A 23,533-nucleotide genomic window follows, 5' to 3' on the forward strand; every position below is an offset into this window, starting at 1 on the left:
ATCTAGGGTTCACATTCACAGTTGTGCTACAACATTAGATAAGGAGGGCAGGTTTCTTTTTCTTCGGGGTCGGGGCTGGGAGGGGGGCGGAGGGCAAAGATCCAAGAGTCGATGGCTGGTTGGCTGAAGGGGCAGGGAGGAGTGCAGACATCCACATCCACAGAGCTCCAGACACAATGACAAACCTGCAGAGGGGAGAATGTTGATTGAAAAAGGCTCTGGGTAGAAATAGGTGCAAGTAACTCTGATAACTATCTGTACGGTCCAAGGACGAATCGCAATGGAGAGTCAGAAAATTAGATTCACTGGTCAAAAAAGAAGCAAAATTCAGGCAGATGCTTTCACAAAATCTGTGATCTTCATTTAAACCACATCTCAGCAGATTTTGAAACCTGGACTTTACATCTGCCTACATTACCCATAATGCAATTAGGCCAGTGAAACTTTGCTGAAGTTTTTGGATGTGTGTTATGCTAGTACTCAGTCCTCCTGCAGAAAGAAGTAGAATGGCTACATGGCTCTGGAAAGATCCAAACCTCCAGATGTTTTTCATATTCGAGCTTGTAGTCTTCTGCTGAACTGACACTAACTGCAGATTTTGTGCAGCTCAATCTGAAACCTTTATATTGTTGCTTTATTAAAAACTTGCATTAAGAAAATAAGACGCTTTAACCCCATTGGCTGGCCACAAATGCAGCATGAAACATACCTGACATGAGGTTAATGTTGTCTGGAATCTTTGTCTCTTTTGCTGTTTCATGACATACGAAAAGACTACTGTACATGTCAGTTGTTAACATTATACCTTGCAGCTGTCTATTTTGTGATGCAAATAATATGGTGGGTCCCTGTAATGTTGAAATCCAGACTGTTCGGTTGCATTACAGTCTGGACAGTATTACAGATGAGGAAAAGAAAAGATTTATTGTTACTATTGTACCTTGTGGGTTAATGGGTCAGTCAGTCTACATGAAGTCCTTAATATTGAGGTCATCCAGAGCGTTCCTGGGCGGTGGAGGCTTTCTGGGGCTCTGGGCCACTCCAGGAGACATCTGCGGACACGTCTTGTTTTAGCACACACACTCCTACTTACTGAGCAATTGTCATCTTTATGTATGAAACTGTTACAGGTGTAAAGAATGAGTGCATTACCGGTGCTCCGGGGGTCACTCCGGTGGCAGGGAAGCCTGGCCTCGTCATGGGCATCATGGGAGCTCCGGCGCCTGGTGCCCCAGTCTTCCAAAGAGACAGATGGGAGGAAAAAAAGAGTGTAAGCCAAAAAGTCTGCCTTCTGATGAATGTGTGAGGGCCGCCTAAGGGGGACATTGTCCATCAGCATCCAGTAATGTCCACACTGGACATTACCGGACTGGACTGGTGGTCTTACCATGGTGAAGCTGGGGTGAGTCCCCATAAAAGGAGCGACACCCATTGGTATGGTCTAAAGGTGTGGAGGGGAGGGGATGGAGAGGAGGAGTCTGTATGTTACTACACTACATATAGGACACACAAAGGTACTGCACAACAAATGCAAACAAAAAGAAAAGGTAACGCATGAATGTTGTCTAGTAATGCACAAAAGAAAAGCTGGAGACAGACCCACACGCCAATGCTGGACAACAAAAAAAGTCTGGCACACAAAAAACGAGGACACGCCACAACAGACACCCTAACTTCACCTATGAGTTGACTATGTTTACACATGCACAGGGATCTTTAGAGAGCGGAGGAGAAACTTGGTGCACGTAGCCTCGAGCTGGAGGTAACAAATCAGTTGTCACCAAAAATGCAATTGTGTCAATGAAAGGGAGCGTTCAGCCATGAGGAGAACGATGTGACGGCTTGTCTAGGCACTAACAGGCTTGAAAAAAATAAATAAATAAAGTTAAGAGAGCTGTTTCCAAGCAACAGCTTCTTAATTTGGCAGTATCATTCACTACTTCATCTCTCTCCAGTATGAATCCCAGAGATATATAAAAACTCTCTTGAACCAGACTACGTTAAAACTGACAGAATTTCTGACCCTGCCTTGGCCCTTGTACTGGGCAGTGTTATAGATTTAAAAATGCTCTTGTCTCGTTTCCTTGCTTTCCTCGCTGCCAAGACTTTCCTAGCTTTATGGTAGCGCTTGGGACCTGGAGAGCCAGATGAAGGCAATGCCTGTGATTGCTGCTACAGGAAAGCCTGCTTCTCGCTGCCATGCAGCTCCACTCCATGCTATAAGACACAGACAACATTTACCATGGGAGCACCCCAACTGGGGGGAGCTACCTGAGGGGCCGCTGGGGTTCCCATTGTGAGATCTGAGACAAAGGGAGAAAGAGAGAGATACTGCAAAAACTATTTTCATTTACATTGTAATGACCACATGCAATAACATTCTAAGAGATGCTTTGCTTTGTTGCTCAAAGGTGCAGAGATTGAGAGTCTAATGTCATGCAAAGTATAGAGCAATAGCTAGGAAGTGATTAGTTTAGCTTTGCATAAAGGAAGAAAGAGTACAAACAGTTGGCTAACGTGTCTAAAACCAGCCTCTAAATGTCATGATCATGTTCTTTTGTATCACCAGTAAACAGCAATGCAAGATTTGTGGTTTAATGTAAGTCAAGTTCATATGCATTTGTTCCAGCAGTATACTTTTAAATGCATCACATTGCCAACAACGTCAATGGATGCTTGAGCAACACTTGCACACCCTTGGCTCTCTGCAACGATTGCTGCTCATGGTGTGAACGTAGCATTACATTAAATGTTGCTACCAGTTCTTCTGGCAGAATTTGAAGAGAGCCAAGTAGGCCTTTACAATTGCTTCCAGTTTTTACAGCTAAGCTTGGATAAGCTAACCTAATCACCTCCTTTCCTTTGCCCCATACTTTTAGGAAACATTTTTTTAGTTTTATTTTGGAAAATATTCTTATTTCTTCCGGCAGAGAGATGAGAAGATCAATACTACATTCATGTCTGTGTGTTAAGGTTAGCTCATTTTAGCACAGAGTCTGGAAATAAACTCTGCTTACATGCAAACCTAATGTTCTTCAGTACCCTGGTATCTCATTTGTCAAATGTCAAATCTACAACTTAATATTTCACAGTCAGTTACCAGTTTAAAGCACAAAGCCACCCACAGAATTTCAAAAAATATTTTTAACCTCCAGATCTTTATACAGATTAAATTGCTGTCACTGCGTTCATTGCTATCAGAAATTTTATTAGAGTTGGACAAAAGGTTAACTAACTTCTGTATCTTCATATTTATCGAAATAACATAGGTTTAGTGTCAGTCTTCTCATCTGATTCTCCACCAAAGAGAAAATAAGCATATTTCTCAAAACGCCATTTCAGAAATCTATTCATCTAAACGGCTACTTACTACTTGCCATGTTAGCCATGGAGGTGTCAACATCCCCCGCCTGAGGGGTCACAGTGGGCTTCATTACATCCCCTAGGCCATCAAATACTACAGCAGGGGCGGGACAGAGACAGGGAAGGGAAAGGATTTAAAAGGGAGGGTGATATTAGCATCCTTCAATGCATCCTCACACTCTACCAACAACTCAGTAGCTGGCAGGTCTTCTTACTACTGGGGATTACCATGACAACCAATGGATGTCTCCATGACAACAGAGAAGAGGAATTTGATCTATTGTGAAGATTAATATGAAATAAGACATTATGTGTCATCAATAACAAATGGTGAATTTCAGTTTAAATAAAATAAAATAACAACATATGGTCATATTTTTGTCAGGAGACATCTGTCTTGATCGTTTACAATAAGACCATTGAAAATCCTTAATATGTGTGTGGAACGATTATAAACCTGGATTTGCTACCATATACGTGACAAACATAAACAAACATTTCTGTAACATCAACCACTATGTCTTCAATACATTTTCAGTGTCTGGTGTTAAATTAGATTTTTTATTTTTATTTTGATTTTGTCATTGCATGTTGGTGATTTCTGCAGAAACTGCGATGAGGGCAAAAGAAGCACTGCAGCCCGAATGAAGGCGGGTTAATTGCTAAAGAAGCGCTAAATAATAGTGCTACTTCACACACTCCTCGTAACCACCAAGCATCTGGTGGCGAAGGGGACAGTGCAGCTGAGACTTGCCTTGCACCACCGCAATGCAGTGCACTGTGGGAAATTAGCGTGTTAAAGAGCAAGGAAACTCACCCAATCAAATGGCAGGAAGCAAGAAATGAGCCAGCCCAAGAGCCAGATGGAGAAAGAGAGCGAGGGGGACAGAAAGAGAGGAGAGTAAAAAGCACAGATGCCAGAGAGAGGAGAAAAAAAGGCAATGAGGTTTTAAAGGAGTTGGTGACAATGAGACCGTTACAGGTTATTGCATGAATGATGGAAAGAAAGGAGAAGAGAAAGAGTTAAGCCTTAGAGCAGTAGTATTGCAGATCATCAGTTATATAATATATGAGCACAGGAGGAGATGACCAGGTGAGCAGGGGTCCATGTTGCCATGGTAACGGTTACTACAGTTACCAGTTGCACAGTCATGAAAGGTGGGGAAGATTGGAGGAATCCCCCAAAGACTAATAAACCCAGCAGTGATATGCAATGAGCTGATGCGACCGTGACGTCAACATGGCCTGATATGGATGCAGTGTAAATCCAGTGACTTTAGTTGACAACAAGCAAAGACGCACATTCAGAATTTCTATGCAAAGAATAAGAAGTGTAGTTTTTGGTGTGTTTATGGTTGAATAAATAAAATGATGGAACTATTTCCACAGTTAATACAAACAGTGATAAATCCACAAAAACAGCCAGTGTGGCAGTCAGACAGTACTGTTGAGATTATAAAACTAAGAATAAATTAGTGATGATACAGTTAACCAGTAGAAGGTAATGGTGAGTCATCATGCAGTTACTGAGGAGATTAATGGATACAACCATGGACGGATTGTGAGGCAATAGGCCTCAGAGCTCACAGTGACTTTTGAGCTTCAGTGTTTAGTTCACACTGGAGATGAAGAGAGGCAATCTGACGGCCCTTACAAAACGTCCTCCCAGTCATTATATCATACTGGATATCATAAACAAATAAAGACAGTGTTTTGTAATGATTTAAACTGCTTTAGTGATAGTACTATATTTTAATAAAATGTTACTGTTCAGTGTTAATCAGCCACTTTAAGAAGCTCTGGGTCAGGAGCTCTCTGACCTCTTGACCTGCACCTATAATGCTTGTTGGGAAATCCATCCATGGCTACTGTATAGTCCGTGAAATAGAAATATTTCAGTAAAGTGTTAGTATGCCCTCCACTGTTCTCATGCAGGTTAGCGCTGCACACATCCTGAGGATTTACCTGACATCAGCTCAGCACCGGGGGCGGGAGCAGCAGCAGCAGCAGCAGCCGGGGCGTCTCCTCCTGTGGACTCTGAACCCAAAAATAACCAAACCATTTCCACGCCAGGTTCAGGTAGGTTGAGCCATTTCCATCGCAGCATGAGGGCAAAGAAGTAATAATCAGCCTTCGGCTTCACACTAGTAATGCCAGACAAAACGTTTAGTGTTAGAAAGGAGGGCTGAAAATCAAATGCACAATAATAAACATTATTTTTCAGTAACTGGTAGCACGCACACTCACACGTCTTAGGGTATATCATCCACAGCATTTTAAATACACACTTGCAAGAAAAACGACCAAAAAATAAAAATAATAATGATAAATTGCCTTTTTCAACAAGACCAAGCTCTCAGGTATCAGCCTGTAATAATTTATCAATCTACTCCTACAGAAGACAGAGTACTATATGCTGCAGCAACAAACCCTTCAGTTATCCGCTTAATATAATGAATCTGACCAAAATAAAATAAAAACATTTGTTGAAAATCCAGTATAAAGCGGTTTTATGCCTATAATGAGCTTTTTTTTGTGAAGGCTGTCCTACTCTTCTTTGACGGTGTGTTCGAGAGCAACGGAGACAGAGTGAGGGCAGGTGCAAGTTACCCACCACCAAACAGGTTCATGATGGCTCCTGTGTCAATTTTGGGTGGGGGTGCTGAGGAGAGGATGGGGGCAGGGGAGCTGAACACATCCGCTGAGAAGAAGGCAAGGTGGAGACGATGTTAAGACTCCAAACACACACTTGCACACACACGCGCACTATTCCCCCCGCGATTCATTACAATGCACAGTGCATTATCAATTGAAGCTGCAGTGCACGCAGGGCATGCTGGAATGGGAAAGGAGGTAAGAGTCATTTAGTAAACGCTTCAGACAGCTCAATAGCTTTTAGCTGACCTATAAGAGAGCAATCTCATATCCTTTTTTTTCATTCCTGATAAAAGCCAAGGACAAAGCTGAAAAACAGACACGGCAAGACAGGATATGAGAGGAGGAGCGCAATCGTGACGGCAGATTGAGTGCAAAAGGGTACCTGCTGAAAACAAGTCAGCACTGGGGGCGGGGTCTGCTTTGGAGAAGGTTGAGTCTGGCATGGAGTCAAAGATATCTACAAACACAGGTGCACCGGAAGACAAGAAAATGCTCAGACACTTTAAAATGGTGATGAGAGATCAACTCAAACGTTAATATGTGCAATTTATCCCCAAGGAAACAAAGGAAAAATGAAACTGGGGTGAGAGGAAGAGATGAGATGACAGAGGATTGCAAGCAGCATCAGACCAAGGATCCAAGATGATGCACATCAGTATGACATGACATTGAGATTAATAGCAGACCACACACATCTCTAACGTTTACCGCTGAAAAGGTCAGTTGCAGGGTTGGCAGCCCCGGAGGCTATGGGAGCTGAAATGGTTGCAGTGGTGGTGATGGTACTGGATGAGGAGGTGAAGAGCGGTGAAGGGGAAGGGGAAGGGGAGGGCTGGGACACCACAGAGCTAAAACAGGCATCCAGCGAACTAGCCGGGTCATTATTCTCCACTGTCATCATGCCGAAAAGGTCTAGACCTGACGATGCTGCGTTGGTGCCACCATCCGAAGGAGCAAACGGGTCTTTTGGGGGACAAAGGTGGGTGGGAAAGAAAAATGTAACACATGGAAAGGAAGGAAGGGGGATGTTAGACAATGATTCTGAGACAAAACAGAGCGGACATACAGAACTGAGCATAAGTTTAAGGCACTTCAGATTGATATTCATCTTGCAATACTATCAGGGTGCGTCTGATTGGTCCCCAACATCAATATCAGAAACTTAGAGACAGTCTTTCAACTGTGGAGGAACCTACCTCCAAAGAAACACACTGGTGCTGCAAAGTGTGTGTGTAATTTTTACTGTTCTTTGTATAAGGATGATTTATTGAAGAACTCTCAGTTTATTTCGAACGGTTTTGTACTGTTACGTTTTATTTAATGGTGATAAAATAACCAAGGAAGGATTAGAGAGTAGTGAAAAACATCTGAGGAAAGCGGTGGGAAGAGGAAATGTGCAGAGCTCCAACACACTCCTGATGTCAGTCAAAACAGTCTGCACACCAAACAAACCGCAAATAAAACCAAATGACTGCCACAAAAAAAAAAAAATGAGTCCATAACAAAATTTGCTTCTGATACCAAAACACAAGAGACTATTGTCCATGACTGCCATGATAACAGCTCTTCCAGACACAAGCAGTGACGAGGCGTGACTCTGCACCGCCTACTACTCCTGCACAAACACCTGTGATGAAACCCTTGTTTGAAACTCGGGACCAACAATAAATGCACACTTTCACACACACAAGCATACACACCTTCCCACGCAACCTTTTCTGTAAGAAGCATCTTTTCAGTCGCAGCCATGACACTCAAACTATGAAACTATGCAAAAATACCAAGGATTCAAGAAAAGTACTGCTTTTTAAGTCTCGCTTAAGTGGAAATTATATGCTGTCTTTCTTGGTAAGAGTTGCATGAGAGTATTGGCTTCAATTTGATGTAATTTCTGTTAATTGGAATGTATACTAACCGAAGCTTAAACAAGGAAAACAGTTAGCCAGTCAAAATATTTACTAGGGAAAAAAAGACCACGGTAGATTCTTATTACAGATTAACTGACATAAATGAATTAACTTACATGTAACTTGTGGTGGAGTAAAAGTGTATGAAACTAAAAATGGACTAACCATTCGCAAAGGATCCCCTATTGTACGAACGCCTGTTAAGTTTACCTGCTTTCGCACAGTTTACAATTAAATAGTATCAAAGGGGTTAGTAGTGTCTCAGTAAATTAATACTTGGTCAGTTTTTTATACAAAACAAATCCAGTCATGTAGATTTATTTTACCAATTTATAAAAGTTAAAGCTTAACTACAAACTCTAACAAAATAACCCTGTAAAAATGTCTTAAATGCACTAAATATGCACTTAATGGTTGCATGGTATGGTATCATGCCTAAAGTTTGAGGCTTAAGTGGCCCAAGCAAGAAGTCCTCACCATCTAGAAAAGATAGGAATGCAGACGCAGCAGTGTCCTTGCATTGCAGCGGTACTGCAGGTGTACACATGTGTACCAGTAACACATACGAACTCACTTGCGCACAGATACACACACACACAGACAGGTTTACAGTCACCCACCAGCTCCAGCGTTGGCGGCTGGGGTAGACGTGGCGGCAGCCCCACCATCAGCTGCAGGGGCCTCAGTGGCAGGAGCAGGTGTTGCAAAGGCATCTGAAGTTCACACGAACCCCAGGAGAGGACAGAAGCACCCAGAGGGAAAGGGATACATGAAGAAATAAAGATGAAGAGAGAAAAGAAGAAGTGAGAAACATGAGGAGGAAAAGAGATTATCAGGATAATGAAGGTAGGATTAGAACATTTAGGTGTGAAGAATCTGAGCACTATTTGCTAAACTGAGCATTCAAGCATTAAAAACTATAGTTTACAGCATTGTTATGTGACGTCAGTGACTGACAGGTGAATTGACAAATGGCAGTACAGACAGGAGGCACTACAGCGAGGACTAATCTACTGCGCAGAGAGCAGAGTAAGCCAGAAGTCTACACATGTTACAGCTGCCATCTGTAGCTGTGACTGTAGCCACGTGACAGGGTTTGATAGAACTGCTTTTCACTGTGGTCAAAGAAAAGCATGCCGGCCTATCAAACAGGAGGAGAATGACTGTAGCATGTTTATGTGCAAGCCAAACGAGAGTGAGTGTTTGTTATATCTCATATTTAGACTGTATGCTTGTGAAAAAGAAACATGAGATTGTACATTTATAATTTTGCAGGATCTATTTGGTATGGAGCCCCAAATTGGTAATTATTTAATATATAAAAATGAATAGAAATCTATAAATGAACCAATGATCTGTGTAATTATTAAAGAAATGATTAAAAAGCAACCAATGAGCAACTGTCTGTCCACTTTTCCTTTAAACATGTTAGGCAGCTAGCTCTTGGCTGGATGCTCATGTTACTATTGTTAATGGCAGCAGCTAATTGAGTTGGTTCCTTGTTAACGTTTTGAACAAAGATGTTCCTCACTGAAGGACATTTGACTCTAAAGAGTAAAAAGTAAGGCTGTCTCTCTTGAAACATCATAAGGGAGAGACAAATCCCTACAGGAAATCCTGAATGGAAATCTACAATTCCATAATGCCACAGATAGTGGACACCCTTCCCACCTAAAGCCAATCGTCTGATTTATAAGAGTCGAATTGGGAAACATATCAAGGCAACATGAATTAACGTGAATTAGCAAAACACTTGTTCTAGTGCTGGGAAGCAAGAGACTGTGGTTGCATCACGGCACTCAGGACTGAGCCGTGAATGAAGCTGGTGTTGCGAAACCTTGCACATCTTCTTTTTAAACTTTATTTTTGGGCTGTTCTATTCTCATTCTATGCCGTTTTTGTTATGGCTCATTTTGATAGGGCCCGGTCTTGTTAGCCTGAAATAGCATCATGAAGGTGTTGCCAAGATCAGTCTTACTAGTTAGTAGTCTGGGTTTGTCTTTATTCATTCAGAATTGCAATGAGAATGGCAAAAATCTGGGAGCTTGTTAGGTGACTCCTTGACACTGTCCTGCCACATGGCACTATGAAATAAAAAGCAAATTCAGAGTTTTGCTGTAAATAGATTATAGCAAAATATATGAGCATAGTGGTTTTATATATGATATTATATTCCATGATTCTTTATCTATTTACATATACCTAAATAATTTGGGGCTCCATAATTTTGAGGCAATTGAAAATACCTCAAAATAAGCAGAAAATGATGCATCAGAGCAGTAAGAAATGACTGTATTTGACGATACAACTTTGCTTGCAGTGCACAGACAATATCTGCGGTAAATCAGCAAAGTTCTGTCTACATACTGTGTGTGTTTGAGCATGCAGTCGTCTGTATTATCATATTGTGTGATGGGTTTTAGGACTGAGCTTCCCAGAGTGATTCCGTCGTAGAGAATTTTCTGGAAGCCCACTGACCTCCCAACAGATCCATATTGGCGGCGCCAGGGGAGGTGGCGGCTGCTGTGCTAGTGGGAGGAGCTAGAGAGACGCCGGGTTCTGCCGCTGCAGGAGTGGGCGTTGCTGCTGCAGGGGAGGAGGTGGGCTCTGCTGTGAGGGTGGGTTCAGATAGCAAGGAATCGCCCATTTCTGCGAGCACCAATGGGGCGTTTTTGAAATCCCCAAAGGAAGGCACCAAAGTAAACCACAAAAGAGCAACCAAAATAACCAGTGGAGTCACCAGTGTGCCAAGTAAAAACCAAAGCCAAAACAAAAGTCCAATTCAAAGCAAACCCATTTAAGATTATTCAGAATTGACCGTCAAAAACAAATTCCATATTTTAAATAAATTAAAGTCGGAAAAGGATCCAGCACCATTCGGTCATAACCAAGAAATAAAAAAACAACCAAAATTGCCCCCGTTAAACCAAAACCAGACAATGGAGTATGTGGAGGGAGGGGAGAGGGAAGGCAGAGAGAAACAAAGAGAGCACTCAGACTAAAGAGAACAGCTTGAGGAGACAAACAGGGAGTTTACCATGTGACATTGGTCCTACTTTTCTATATTTAATTTGAATTAAAACACTGATATTGTTTCCAGGTCACCTTGATTTTATATTTGAGTTTGTGAGAAAACCAAGATGTTAACATCAAGGTGATCTGGAGGATGGTTACACTAGACTACACTAATCTGGGCCAGAGCCTGGAAGTGAAGCAAAGAGGGGAGTGACACTCACCTGATCCAAGAAGATCTATGGAAGCACAAAACAAGGGAGCAAGCAAAACACGTGTTTTATTCAGCTATAAATTCATGGTCACCAGTTCCTAAGTCAGTTGACTCTCATAAATGCACTACCATGGTTTTCTTGCCACAGCAATGATGAGTCAGCTGATTTGACAGTGAGGAGGACCACTTACCTCCCCAAGATGTGGGGGCAGCTGACGGTGCGGAGGGCCCAGAAGAAGACAGTGGATCCAGGTCCAACAAAGAACTGGAGAACGACAACATACAGGTCATCATCATCATCATCATCATCATCCTTTGCAAGGAGTCATACTTTACCTTTTATCGTTCTGAACATCCAGTTTCTGGTAAGGGTAAAAATTCTCAACTGAATGTACAATAACAGCCAATAAATTACTAAAATAAGTCGTCTTTCGTGCTAGGAATTGTGTGAAGCTTGTGTGAGGCGTGTTAATTTAGTTCAGCGTGCTAGCGTTCTAACATTTGCTAATTAGCACCAAGAACACAAAGAACAACAGATTTTGGAGCCACTAAAATTCAGATGTGGTGATTGCGCTTGATGAGACATGATGTCAATTCCAAAGCGTGAGCAGATAATGAACTCGCCACAGTTGTTTCAGTTCATCATGTAGGGACCACAAATCACTGTAGCAATTCAAGGTTGCAGGGAACCTTGTTTGGCAAATATGTGAAGAAGTAGAAGAAGAAGAAGATGACAATTACTGGAAACAGGAACTTACTCTTCGGCTGGTTCGGGGGCAGCTGAAGCAGCCGCACCGGCAGCACTTTCCCCAGGAGGGGGCTGAAGTGCGGGAACAGCGTTTGAAGATTTGGCAGGAGTTGATGTTGGAGACACGTTGTTTGTTGGAGACCCCTGGAATGTAGACAGGCAAACCCAATTTAAGTGACGCATAAGCTGGAAGACAAGCTCTGTAAAAAAATATAGACTATTTATATAACTTCTATAGAAATGTGCATCTCACCTTTGTTGGAGACCTGAAAGTGGAAGAGGAGGAGAGATTATAAGTAATTAGCTTAAAATAGACAGTGTGATGGGTCATTTTTAAGGTTAATATATCTGAAGTTAAGAATCATACAAATACACAAGATAGATAGCATCACATGTGATCATATGAAGAGTTCATTTCCAAATTAACTGTATTTTTTAACAAATATGTATAATATACAAAAATGACAAAATCCAAAGCATCAGATTGGTACTAATAATTCATTTCACAAGGAACAGAACCCTTCATATACTAATCACATTGCATACCAGGATATGACAGTACTCATGTGGTGACTTTCTGGTCATCAAAGCATGTGTCTCTCTCACAGATCACACATGTAAACACACCAACACACACATTTCCACATGTGAATCAAGTTAGTTGCTGTGCATAACGTGCACCTGTAATTCACATGTAAACAATGTGTCAGTTTCCCTGGGAGTGAGGTGGGGGTGACAGTAAATTCTGTACATCTACGTAGTTTTCTAATTAGTCAATTCCAAACAAAACATATACAATATGCTCACCCTTCACTGGTGTTTCCAAATCAACATAAAGAAGAATAAAAGAGAGGAGGAGTTAAAGGAAATTATAGTTTAGACTTGTTTTTACCAACATTTCTCCTTGGTTCCTTATATTAAAAAAAAAAAACACAACTCATGAAAATGGACAAGGGAGAAAAACTAAGTTCCATAGATTTCAGCCTTATTGTCTTTTTCTATCTGAAATGAACAGAAATGTAATAACACATTTTCTCACCCCTTCTTTCCACCTTTTACATCCTCCAGGCCATTCATGTGTGTTTCCAGAGACTCCAGGATACTGCTGGGAGCCTGACAGAAAAAAATCAAAACTCGAGTAAACAATAAATGATCCATTCCTCAGGACTCTTGGATAATCTTCTCAGGTACATTAAAGTTAAAGCGTAACATTTGTACCCACCTTCTAGCTTCTGTGAAAATAAGTACACAAATGTGTATGACGTATGCCTACAATCTACTGTCCCTTTTCTTCTTTCAGTGCTCTCCAATAAGAAAAATCCACACTCACAGTAATCTGTGTTTTTCCTCACTTTCTCGTATTTGTAATCTTTCTTTGAATTTTTTTTTATGTTCAGAAACAGAAACTTTTCTTGAACATTTTCTGGATTCTGTTTCATTCTTCTGCCAGAGATGGTAAATTCATAGAACCCAAGTTACATTTGTAACCCTTGGTGTGAACTACTTTGGAAAGAATTTAAATGACTGACATTCATTTTTATTTAAAAGTCCTGCATTATACAAGTTCACATTTCTGCTTCCAGGAAAAAAAGATAAGAGCTTAGGAAAATGTCACTGCAATACCCACATGCATGTATACACACACAGACATGATTTGTCCGAGGTGTTTGTCAAATTTAATTAGGATCAACATGCCAACACTTCATCCTGCAAACAGGCACTCAGCCAGGGCACCCTTTGTTTCTGTGGTTACCGGCTCCTCAAGTGGTTTAAAGGGACAGTCCTCGTCATCTGAATCTGCTAGATCCACCACTACCCCTGGGTGGAGACACTGAGTGGGGAGATGATGGTTGGTAAGACATGGGGTTCTGTGTGTGCATGTGTGTGTGAGTTGGGATTGAGGGCATTCATGTGCATTATACTCTTGGTCCCAAACATTCTGAGGAATAAAAACACAACAAAAGATGTGAAAGCTGTGATATGTAACTTACATAGTTGATGTCAGGAATGTCGTTTTTGTCAACTCCAACTGTCTGTTAAAGAAAAGAAATTATAAAATCACAATTACCTCACTGTAGAGACTCAAAACTGCTCTGTCATGACAAATGTTGCTTTTCCACAAGAAGTACCGGGAGCTTTTAGTCCCAGGAACTTTTTTCAAAGAACTGAAAGGGTTCATTTAGAATATTAAGTGTCTACGTTTCCACTGCGGTCTAAAGACACGTAACAATTAGGCTCATTAGTCCGCTGAGAAATGAAAACGCAATGAGTACCTCAAAGGTTCCCTGTCCTTGAAAGTTCCTGCAGTGGAAAGACAGCTACATACAGACGTTTTGAGTGAGTTGAACCCTACCTCAGCCAGCTTCATGAATTCCCCAATCTTTGTCACCCTGGTCAGGAACCTCTTGTAGATTTCCAGTGCCTCCTTACAATCACTTTTCTTCATTTTGAAGAATTTCTCTGTGGACACAAACAAGAGGTTTGTAGACACCTCGGCCTATTTTTCAATCATGAGGAAAATCTGTAGTAAAATGTCCGTGGACTACTGACCTAGTAGGTTGATGACTCCGTCATTGTACGATGCAAACAGTTTGACCAGGTCCTTGAAGAGAAGCAGGAATGCAGCATTGATGATCCCGTTGTTCAGCTCCTTGGGATGAACCTGAGAGGAGACGGAATAGGGATAAGAGGGGCTGTCCATGTTCAGGTCATCAAAATGAAGACTTTTGAAAAAAGCTGTAAGTGTATAAAACACGCACATCAAACTCCAGGAGTGTGTCAATCTGAGTCTGCAGAACAGGCATGCCTTTCAGCAACTTCTCAGTGGTCATGGTTCTCATCACTCCCTCGGCACTGGCAACACAACACGCAGAGCATTTTACACATAGGAACAGCTGACAGATGAGGCACATGGTAAGAAAGATTTAAAAATCTGGACTTTGCTCGATGACAGGAGCTTTAAAAGGTAGCCATCTGGAGGAAAGGGGGAAGACATACGTTTGCTGACCATGTTTAACATACCCTTTCTTGACCCTGGTGAAGTCAAATGCCATCTGGCGGTAAGCAAAGGCTTTCTCGTTCAGGTATCGGCCATACCGCCTGATGAATGTAGACATGTCATAGCCTAAACAGAAAGACATTGGCGTCAGGAAATTCTCAAATGAAAGCTGACAGGCTTCATTACTTTTGCGATTTATTTTAAGAACTGGCACTCAGCCACGGAACCCTTTGTTTCTGTGGTTACTAGGTCCTCAAAACATTTACTAACTCCTCATACAGTATGTATTAGTCTTTATTATTATGTTCACATCAGCTTAATTTTCTGTTTCCTATATACGTATATCACTATTAGGGGATGCATATTGCGAGCTTTACTTTTCCCAGACAGGAAGTGTTTTTCTATTGCCTGCAGCAAACAGTGGATTCTTGCAATGCGAGATACAACGACTTTTTCTTCTTTTTTTTTATTTATTTAGAATATCAAATCCGACTTGTTGGTGATAACCTTAACTATATACTCTATACTTCCTAAGGTTACCTCAACATCATTGTCATGTCTCCCATAACTATACGAAACATTTTGTGACGAGGCAGTAGGTACAGATTAGCTTAGCACAGACATAGTATACACCAAGAAACAGACATAGTATACACCAAGAAACACAAATTGGGCATTGTTGATCTAGTGTTCAATACATGCCTTGGTCATATGTTAACTAGAGCTATTAGACATTAGTGATAGAAATGCAAACATGTGGGTAATACATGTCCAGTCTCCATTGCATTGTCTGTTGTTCTGTCTATTTGCCAGATGCTGCTCTGTCTGTGTCTGTCTCATCTGGTTTCTTTTAGTACAGCTGAACGAATGTGCCATTATTCTCATCCAGAAGACTATCAAGGTTACCTACTATGTGTATACAATAAAGTACAAACAAATGCACATAACAAAGGATTAGACTTTGTATTCTTACCGTGAGAGCCGGTTTTGTCAATGAAATTGCTGAGGTTGAACAGAGAGGTCCTGGAAGCCAAGTACTGAATGAACCTCTGCGAATGAGACAGAAACACAATAAACAGTCTTTTTAATTGTCGAAGAACAATACGACTAAACCAATACTTTAAGACCTTTAATTAGGATTAGTTTTGTTGTCTTTTTCCGACCCTTTATATCATGCACCAGCTTTTACACATCTTACACACATTGAAAATTGACCTCAAAAGACCAATTTGAGCAATCTAAAGTTGTAACTTAACACGTTTGAGCATCAACACAAACAGGGAGCGGTTAGCTTTATTGCACATTGATGAATAAATATGGGACTGATTAAATCCTAAATGAATCATTCCATATGCGACTGGTCTGCCTGGGTCTGACTAACCTCGTTGCCGTGGACACACATGTGATGAGTTGTGACGAGGGCCTTGAAGACGACCACCCAGCTGGCATTGGTGGCTCGCTCAAACAGTGTGTCAGCCATCTGAGGGATGTTCACGTTGGTGGTATTGGTGGCTGACACCAGGTCTGCAACACAGCAACAAAGAAACTTCTTTATCTGTCAAAGCTTCTCAAAAATTATTGTCGCTCGGAGGTTTGATTGCATGAAATGGTTAACTTTATGTCATTAAAGGGGGAAGTCATAGTTGGTTTATCCTTACACAAATGTCCACATAATTTGCAGCCTTGATTCAACTGCTGTGATTAAACCTTGATTAAGTAAGAAGGCAAAGAGCTCGCTGTAGAGCTGCCCCAGACACCCGTGAGAATATTGAGCCAGAAGGAAGACCTGATGCTCATACAAAATGATGTTGGTGCAGGAGCCCACCCACGCACGCAAACACACGCACAGACATGCATGCAGACCCACACTGGCAATGCAGACAGAGCGAGAGAATTATGCTTTGTCATCTCCTTTTCCTGGCTGCCAGTTCAGAGACTCAGACAGACAGAGAGGTCTCCAAAAGTAGATCCAGACTGCTGCATCAACCCAGAATGAAATTCAAAGGCGCAGCATTAAGTGTGGGCACATAACTCATGCTATGTTGCATTAATTGGTCAATAAGGATACAGGCAAATGTGCAGAGTGTGGCCCACACACATTTTTGTGATGACAGAAGATTTTTCAGTCTATTTCAGGCACATTTTCCTTTGGTACACACTTACGCATGTACCTGCAGTATTTTATTATGAACTGTCTTCTTACTCTGAAGAACAGAATACTAAGAATACCTAATTCTCTATCATCTAATTCTCTGTCATGAGCTAACAATTCAAGAAACAATTAACGAATGACGATTATTTTTCTATTGAGAATATGTAAGGTATAAAAGGCAGAGGCATAGAGAAATATGTCAAGGAATGGATTGAAAATATTCACTGAAATTACAATTTTCATTAGAAATGTCAAATATATTCTGTTTACTATATGCAATACACAGAAATCATCTCACTGGTGAACCTGTGAAGAAGAAACCTGAATAGTATTTTTGACTAAAAGTGGCCAAAGTGTGTAGCTCTGTGTACATCCTGGGGCACATTTTGCCAAAGCTGCACACCGGAGCTGTGATTTGTTACATTTTCTGTCAGTTTCTCTGATTTATCTTGTCAGATTTCTCAAACATTCTCTAATCTACATCAAAAAAAAAAAATCCACAATCACAAGCCATTATTTGTAATGTCTGTGCTCACGGGCTGCTTTTGTGAAACCGGCCATTGATTGTGGTGTGATGACATGAACTGTAACAGCTTTGTAGCGGCTGCAACATTTTTAATTAACCATTGTCTATGTCTGTGTCCATTTTATTTATTCTGTTTCCTCTTATTCGTTCTGTTTGTCAGGCAGACACACTGCTGCGATATTAAAGTTAGAGAGCAAGAAGAGCAGGTGACTCAGAGGAAGGTATGGAAGTCTACGAGGGGCAGACATTGCATTTGTTGTACTCAGAGAAGAAGTAGCAGAGTAAGAATTGAATTTATTTTTGGATTCTTGAAACCTAAAAGTTGACATCTACTTTTTTAGCCCTCTTGCTGACATTGACACCTAAATGAGATGCGCAGGGCCGAATGTATCCATGGAGAAAGGAATGCAGCAAATATTGACAGGCATCTCCGTTAATGGAACAAGAGGAAGGCCGCTGCATCGACTGAGCCTTGGACTCACCTCGGACAGACTATACCAGACTATGCCAGAATTAAAATACAGGCAAGGTGATGAGCAGGGAGGGAATAGAAAGAGGACAGCAGGGAGTCAGATGAAATGAAATGACATGGGAGTTAGAGCGGTGTTGCTGTTCAAGGTCATCACGGGGCAGCAGGTTGGATGGGGGGTTGGGGGTTTGGGGGGTTGGGGGTATTTTGACAGTTGGGGCGTAGTAAACAGATTAATCACTGATCCTGGTCTTTCCAAACACATAACACATCTCACACAACTTGTTTGACACCCTCTTTGTCATCAGACACGTCTCCATTATCAGCTTCCTCTCGTAATGAAGATAAATGGGAGATGAATATGAAGCCGTGTGAATGTGCTTTAAGTTGAAAGCGTTGTCACGAATCTTCCTCTGATCTTTGTGGAATTAATTATGCTCCCATCCATCTGTACAGCTTGACCAGATGGTGACAGCCACACTCTGACTGCTCTAATGATGTTTTTATGTTTAATGAACGCTGCGGCGACATCTACCCATATTCCACTCTCTGGGTTTAGATATTAATTTCTACAGCACCTCTATCCCATACGTATGCTCTCTCGTATTCGATCATTTCCATGCATCGTCTCTACCCTGACTTTGATTCATTTAGCCTCACTTCTCTGTGAAATGGCCAAAGACTACTACTCCCCGCGGCCCTTTCAAATGACACACACACACAAAGACATGCACCACAATGGCTGAAATGTGATTATGTAACATTATCATGTCAGTGGCCCAGCAACAAGCTAATATCTAATATCACGAACACTGCTCTATCCACAGGCTGAAACTGTAGAATTTTATCAGCTTACAGGTATTAAATGTGTTGCCACATGGGTCATATCACAGGCCATAATCCACGTTTTCTGTTGTGGTATAATAACCTGGTACAAACACACGCTGACATACAAGTGGTATGTATGAGTGTGTGTGCTAATGAGGATTGGCCGAGCTAAATAAAGACTCTTACGGTAATCCATGGCCCAGAGGAGGCTTCTAAGAATGAACTGTGAGACCTCATGCTGTGCAAGTGGATGTCTGTGTGGTTAAGTGTGGGTTTTTTTTTTTTTTTCCGACTCTGTGCTCGGTAATTATGTTTCACAGTTACACAACAAATTACTCTACTATTAGCCAGGATACTCCAGATTCTATGTGTGTTTGGTTGATGTGTTGTTTTGGCTTTTCAGGTGGGTGTCCAAAATCACTGCAATCTTTCACTACTCCTTCACTACTCCCCATGTCATGTCGTGAACAGTAAATTGACACTTAAACAAAAGTAGAGTCACATAAGTGTTGATGAGAATTTTTAAGGACACTATATACCGTATGTATTGCATGAGTCTCAGAGCCCTAATTTCGTAAAATGGCAAACACTGAGTATAGCGCTCTTTAAAGTAAACTGAGAGGTGAAGTCCCCTCGCTTATAATGGAAGGAAAATCATGTACAAATAATCAGTGGTGAGAGAAATATAATATTTCTGATCCCATTTGAATGCTGAAATATGATGTCTGTCAGTTTAAAAATTTACATTGCAATTCACTTTGCTGTAGAGACTGTGAAGATACATAGTTACTGTCTCTCTACACCGGTGAACAGGTGTAGAGACAGGTGAACTGCTGAAGACCACGATAGACAGACAGACTGTAGTAACGATTTTCACCTTTGTTAATACTTTCTTTCTGAAATTATCTTTTAATTCATGGCATAACACAGGTTGTGATTGATTACTGGACTGAGTCTCTCTGTGGGAGTGATTAAAGACGCAACTCTTAACTGTAGTGACCCTAACATCTCACATGCAACCTCAATGTTTCTCAGGCAAGCGGAATGGATTCATGGTTAAACATATTAAAGCAATAGTCAACACCACCACTCTCGCGTTTGCAGGGGGTTAGCATAGCTTAGCATGAACACCGGAAACAGGACATGAAAACAGGAGGACAAACATATTAGCCTGGCTTTGTCAAGACAACATCCACTAGCCGCAACCTTTCAAGCTCAATTATTATACCTCACAGTAACAACAAGACACATATAATCCCCCTGCCACAAAAACACCAACATGCTGTTTTTATGCTAAAATAAATTATAAACAGCATGCCAATTTTGTGAGATTTGAGGGTGCTGGTAGGCAGGTGTTTTACACCTGGACAGAGCCAGGCAACCTGTGACTCATACTATTGACATGTCATGTGACATATCTACTATACATTCATGTCCATGTGGTCATCAGCTTCTTGTTCGGGTCCGTACGCTAAATCCACTCTTCACAACAGCATAATCTTTACACAGAGTACACTCTCAACATGACCTCAGATGTATTCTAACCTATTGCCTTCGGCGTTGAATGAACTCTGCTCATTTAGTCGACCTTGTGTGTACACATGTTCTCTAGAAATTTGTAACACATGCCCTCCGGTGCCTTGTTCAATACATCAGCTGTGTCTATACATGAATAAACCAGAATATAATATCAATGCAGAGGAAAACATCCATTTCACAGTTTTATTCCAGTGCTGAAATCCTTGTTTTATAATAAATCAAATGCAGACTTCCAAGTCAATCAAAGTTGAATCATCCATATTTACACATCAACAACTGATTCTCCATTAGGCTGGTTATCAGTTATGTTGTACAACTTACTTTACAGTCAGATCAGTTACTATTTCCTCCTAAAAATGCACCGTCAACACTGGAACATATTGTTTTACCAGCCATTCAATGCACTAGTTAAAGAACTGCACATCTATTGTGATTATCCCTGCACTCTAGAGATGACAGGCCTGTCATTTGCCCTCTTCCTTCTCACAGCCCCCCTCTGTCATTACAGTGCAGTACCCTGACAATCTCAATCTGTTGCCATGGCAACTGCACTGTGCCACGGCCACTGACAGCACACGTGCACATCCGGCCCAATGGTCACTGTGCAACTGTCAGGAAGCAATAATTGTAATCTATCCGGTTGTGCATCAAATATTGTGCATCAAACATGCTGAAAGGTGGCTAATTATCTGACTCATTTGTGGCTATTTTCGGCCAGTTATTCTTCTATTTTCAAGGTTTCTTGAAATGTTTTCAGTGTTTTGAGGTGAGGAATTTCCTCCAGTCAAGGCTGCAGCCAAGGCTGCAAGAGAAGCACAGTGGCCCACATACTAGAAGCCTGTTGAACTGCCCTAGAAACTAGAAACACAACATAACCTCAATGAGCAAAATCCTCATGGGAAAACATTTCTGTATTGGGTGTCTCGCAAAATCTCTATAAATATATGGGGATATCTGCACATGTGTGCAGTTGTTGTCTTATCATGATTTAACATAGCTGGGGGGTTTGCTCCATATCTGCTGAAAGCCAAAGAAAACAAACACGCGGACACAGCAGAGAATGAGGAAGTGACGGTCTCTGGTGCGCTCTAGCTTTAGAATTGTCACCTTTGGCTGTGTAAATAATGCAAGGCAGTCATTGGCTGATTATTGAATTATTCAGCAGGGGAGCGGATCACAAGATATAAGGTCCTAGAAGAAGACGCAGAGCCAGAGCTGCCCAGTGACCACACACGGACCGAAACAGGCAGACTGGCAGAAAAAGAAGCTTACAGTATATCCAACCAAACTAGCCCTCATCTGTATTCAGTGCCACACCACTGCTTTGGTTTGACTCAGTATTTGTGGTACATGTCTAGTGAGTAATCATGATTTGTCAGCAGGTGGCCCCTGCTGTCAAATGTAGATGTGTCTATAAAGCTGTGAGGTTTGATCTTTTCAGTCAGTTTGGACTTTATGGTCCCATATATACTGACTGAGGAACCCATATTGCATGTTGTTCATATAGTTTATGTGCACAGTTCCTGTAGTTTTCCACATTTCATGGTGTGAAGTCAAGGGAAGTGGCTTTTCACTGGCACATGGAAGGGAAATTAAACTGTTAGTCTGCCACAAAATATGGCTTCTTCTCCCTTCCTCTGCCCCTCTCCTACTCTCTCTTTCAGGATTTCCATCATTTTCACTGGAGGCTGACAGAAAGGGTCACCAGAGGGGTCATCACCATGGCTACATCAATTCATTATGGCACCACACCCATTTAAGCAAAAGGAATTAACAAGTGACTGCACATAATGGTGGTGATGGCATGTGGCCCGTGTGTCTTTAACTGTATATGTGTGTGTGAGAGGGCTGCTACTACAGGAAAAGGGGAAGAAGGGGCCACACTCACATTCCAGGTGCTTTTTCTTGGGCGCCATCACTTCATGAGTGGTGGCTTTGCAGACAGCCCGGGCCATATCCGATCCCGTTAGCTGGTATTGCGCAGCGGCAATGCGATCCGTGAGCGTTTGCCCCGACATTTTCTCTCTTATCAATCGACCACCTCAGGAATTTATTTCACCGCGGCGATGCAAAAAGAAATATATAGTATGTGTATAACCCAGCGGCTTCCAGGTGCTTCGGTGAGAAGGGATCCAGCGCTTTCCTCTTCCCGACTGATAGGCCTGTGACCTTCTGTGTGGGCGGAAAGAAAGGCACACAAAATTAGCTCAAACCACTACATGAATGTAATTATCGCATTCAGTCGTGCGGTCACGTTGATAATATGCACTGTGACATGAGTGGACTTACGCAAGGTTTGTGAATTCCCCCACGGCTCGTCCCGTTATAGGCTCCGACCAGTTCGGTTCAGCACCTTGGACAGCTAAAGCCACTCGCTTATGTAACACTCAGCTGGCAATGAAAGCTATTTTCTCACAGCGATGCAATTATTTAAAAAAGATAGGCAGAATAAAAAAGCACGGCTCCTCTGATGGACAGATAATATTTTTAGAAAATGACGGAACGTGAATCAACACTCCATAGGTCGGTCAAATATTCCGGTTGGAGGGGGCATCAGGTTTGGCCGCCTTTCCTCCCGCGTCAGTGCGTTAAAAGAAGCTTTCAAAATAAGAGAAGAAGCCGCAATGTCCTGTTAGACTGCGGGTTTTCTTTCCTCTGTGATCGGTTAAGAAAGGCCGCTTGCGATCCTCTCCTTCACACCGACAGAAAATGCGCACCGCTCTCCGGTGGTGTCGCCAGCACTGCGCAGCGCAAGGTGCTCGGGAACAGGAAAAGACAGAGGGGAATTTCCTCTTCTCCTTCCCCCTACCGTTTGTTTATTTATTTGGCCTATCTATATGCCCATCTAGACTCTCCTCCTCCCCCAGCGAGTTCTTGGACAGGGTTGGACGACACACGTCGCATCTCACGTCTCTTAAAGGGGTGTCGACGTGGGGCCAATGTACAGAAACGGTTATCACTATGCACCAAAGGGTTAATAGTATATGAGCGTGACTGCGCCGCTACATGCAGGCTGTGCATCACACAGGTTTGCACGCACAGCATGCAGATGACAGATGATGAAGGTGAAACACAGATCTAAGCACACCCTCGAATTGTAGTATGGGTTGCACAGTTGA

General features: G+C 41.9%; 1 pseudogene across 1 annotated transcript; it reads right to left on the reverse strand.

Moving 5' to 3' along the window:
* Positions 1–471: 471 nt before the first annotated feature.
* Positions 472–23,395, reverse strand: LOC311499335 (clathrin coat assembly protein AP180-like; annotated as a pseudogene). Its single transcript has 22 exons — positions 22,303–23,395; positions 16,282–16,424; positions 15,874–15,949; positions 14,924–15,026; positions 14,662–14,755; positions 14,453–14,564; positions 14,256–14,362; positions 13,894–13,935; positions 12,942–13,015; positions 12,156–12,168; positions 11,913–12,046; positions 11,346–11,419; positions 11,165–11,179; positions 10,407–10,577; positions 8,549–8,641; positions 6,404–6,984; positions 5,978–6,064; positions 5,329–5,400; positions 3,371–3,457; positions 2,242–2,303; positions 1,153–1,236; positions 472–1,052 (listed from the first exon to the last, which is right to left on the reverse strand). The product of its transcript is annotated as a clathrin coat assembly protein AP180-like (transcript).
* Positions 23,396–23,533: the final 138 nt, after the last annotated feature.

Source organism: Chelon labrosus (assembly GCF_963514085.1).
Source record: "Chelon labrosus genome assembly, chromosome: 14".
Taxonomy (NCBI): domain Eukaryota; kingdom Metazoa; phylum Chordata; class Actinopteri; order Mugiliformes; family Mugilidae; genus Chelon; species Chelon labrosus.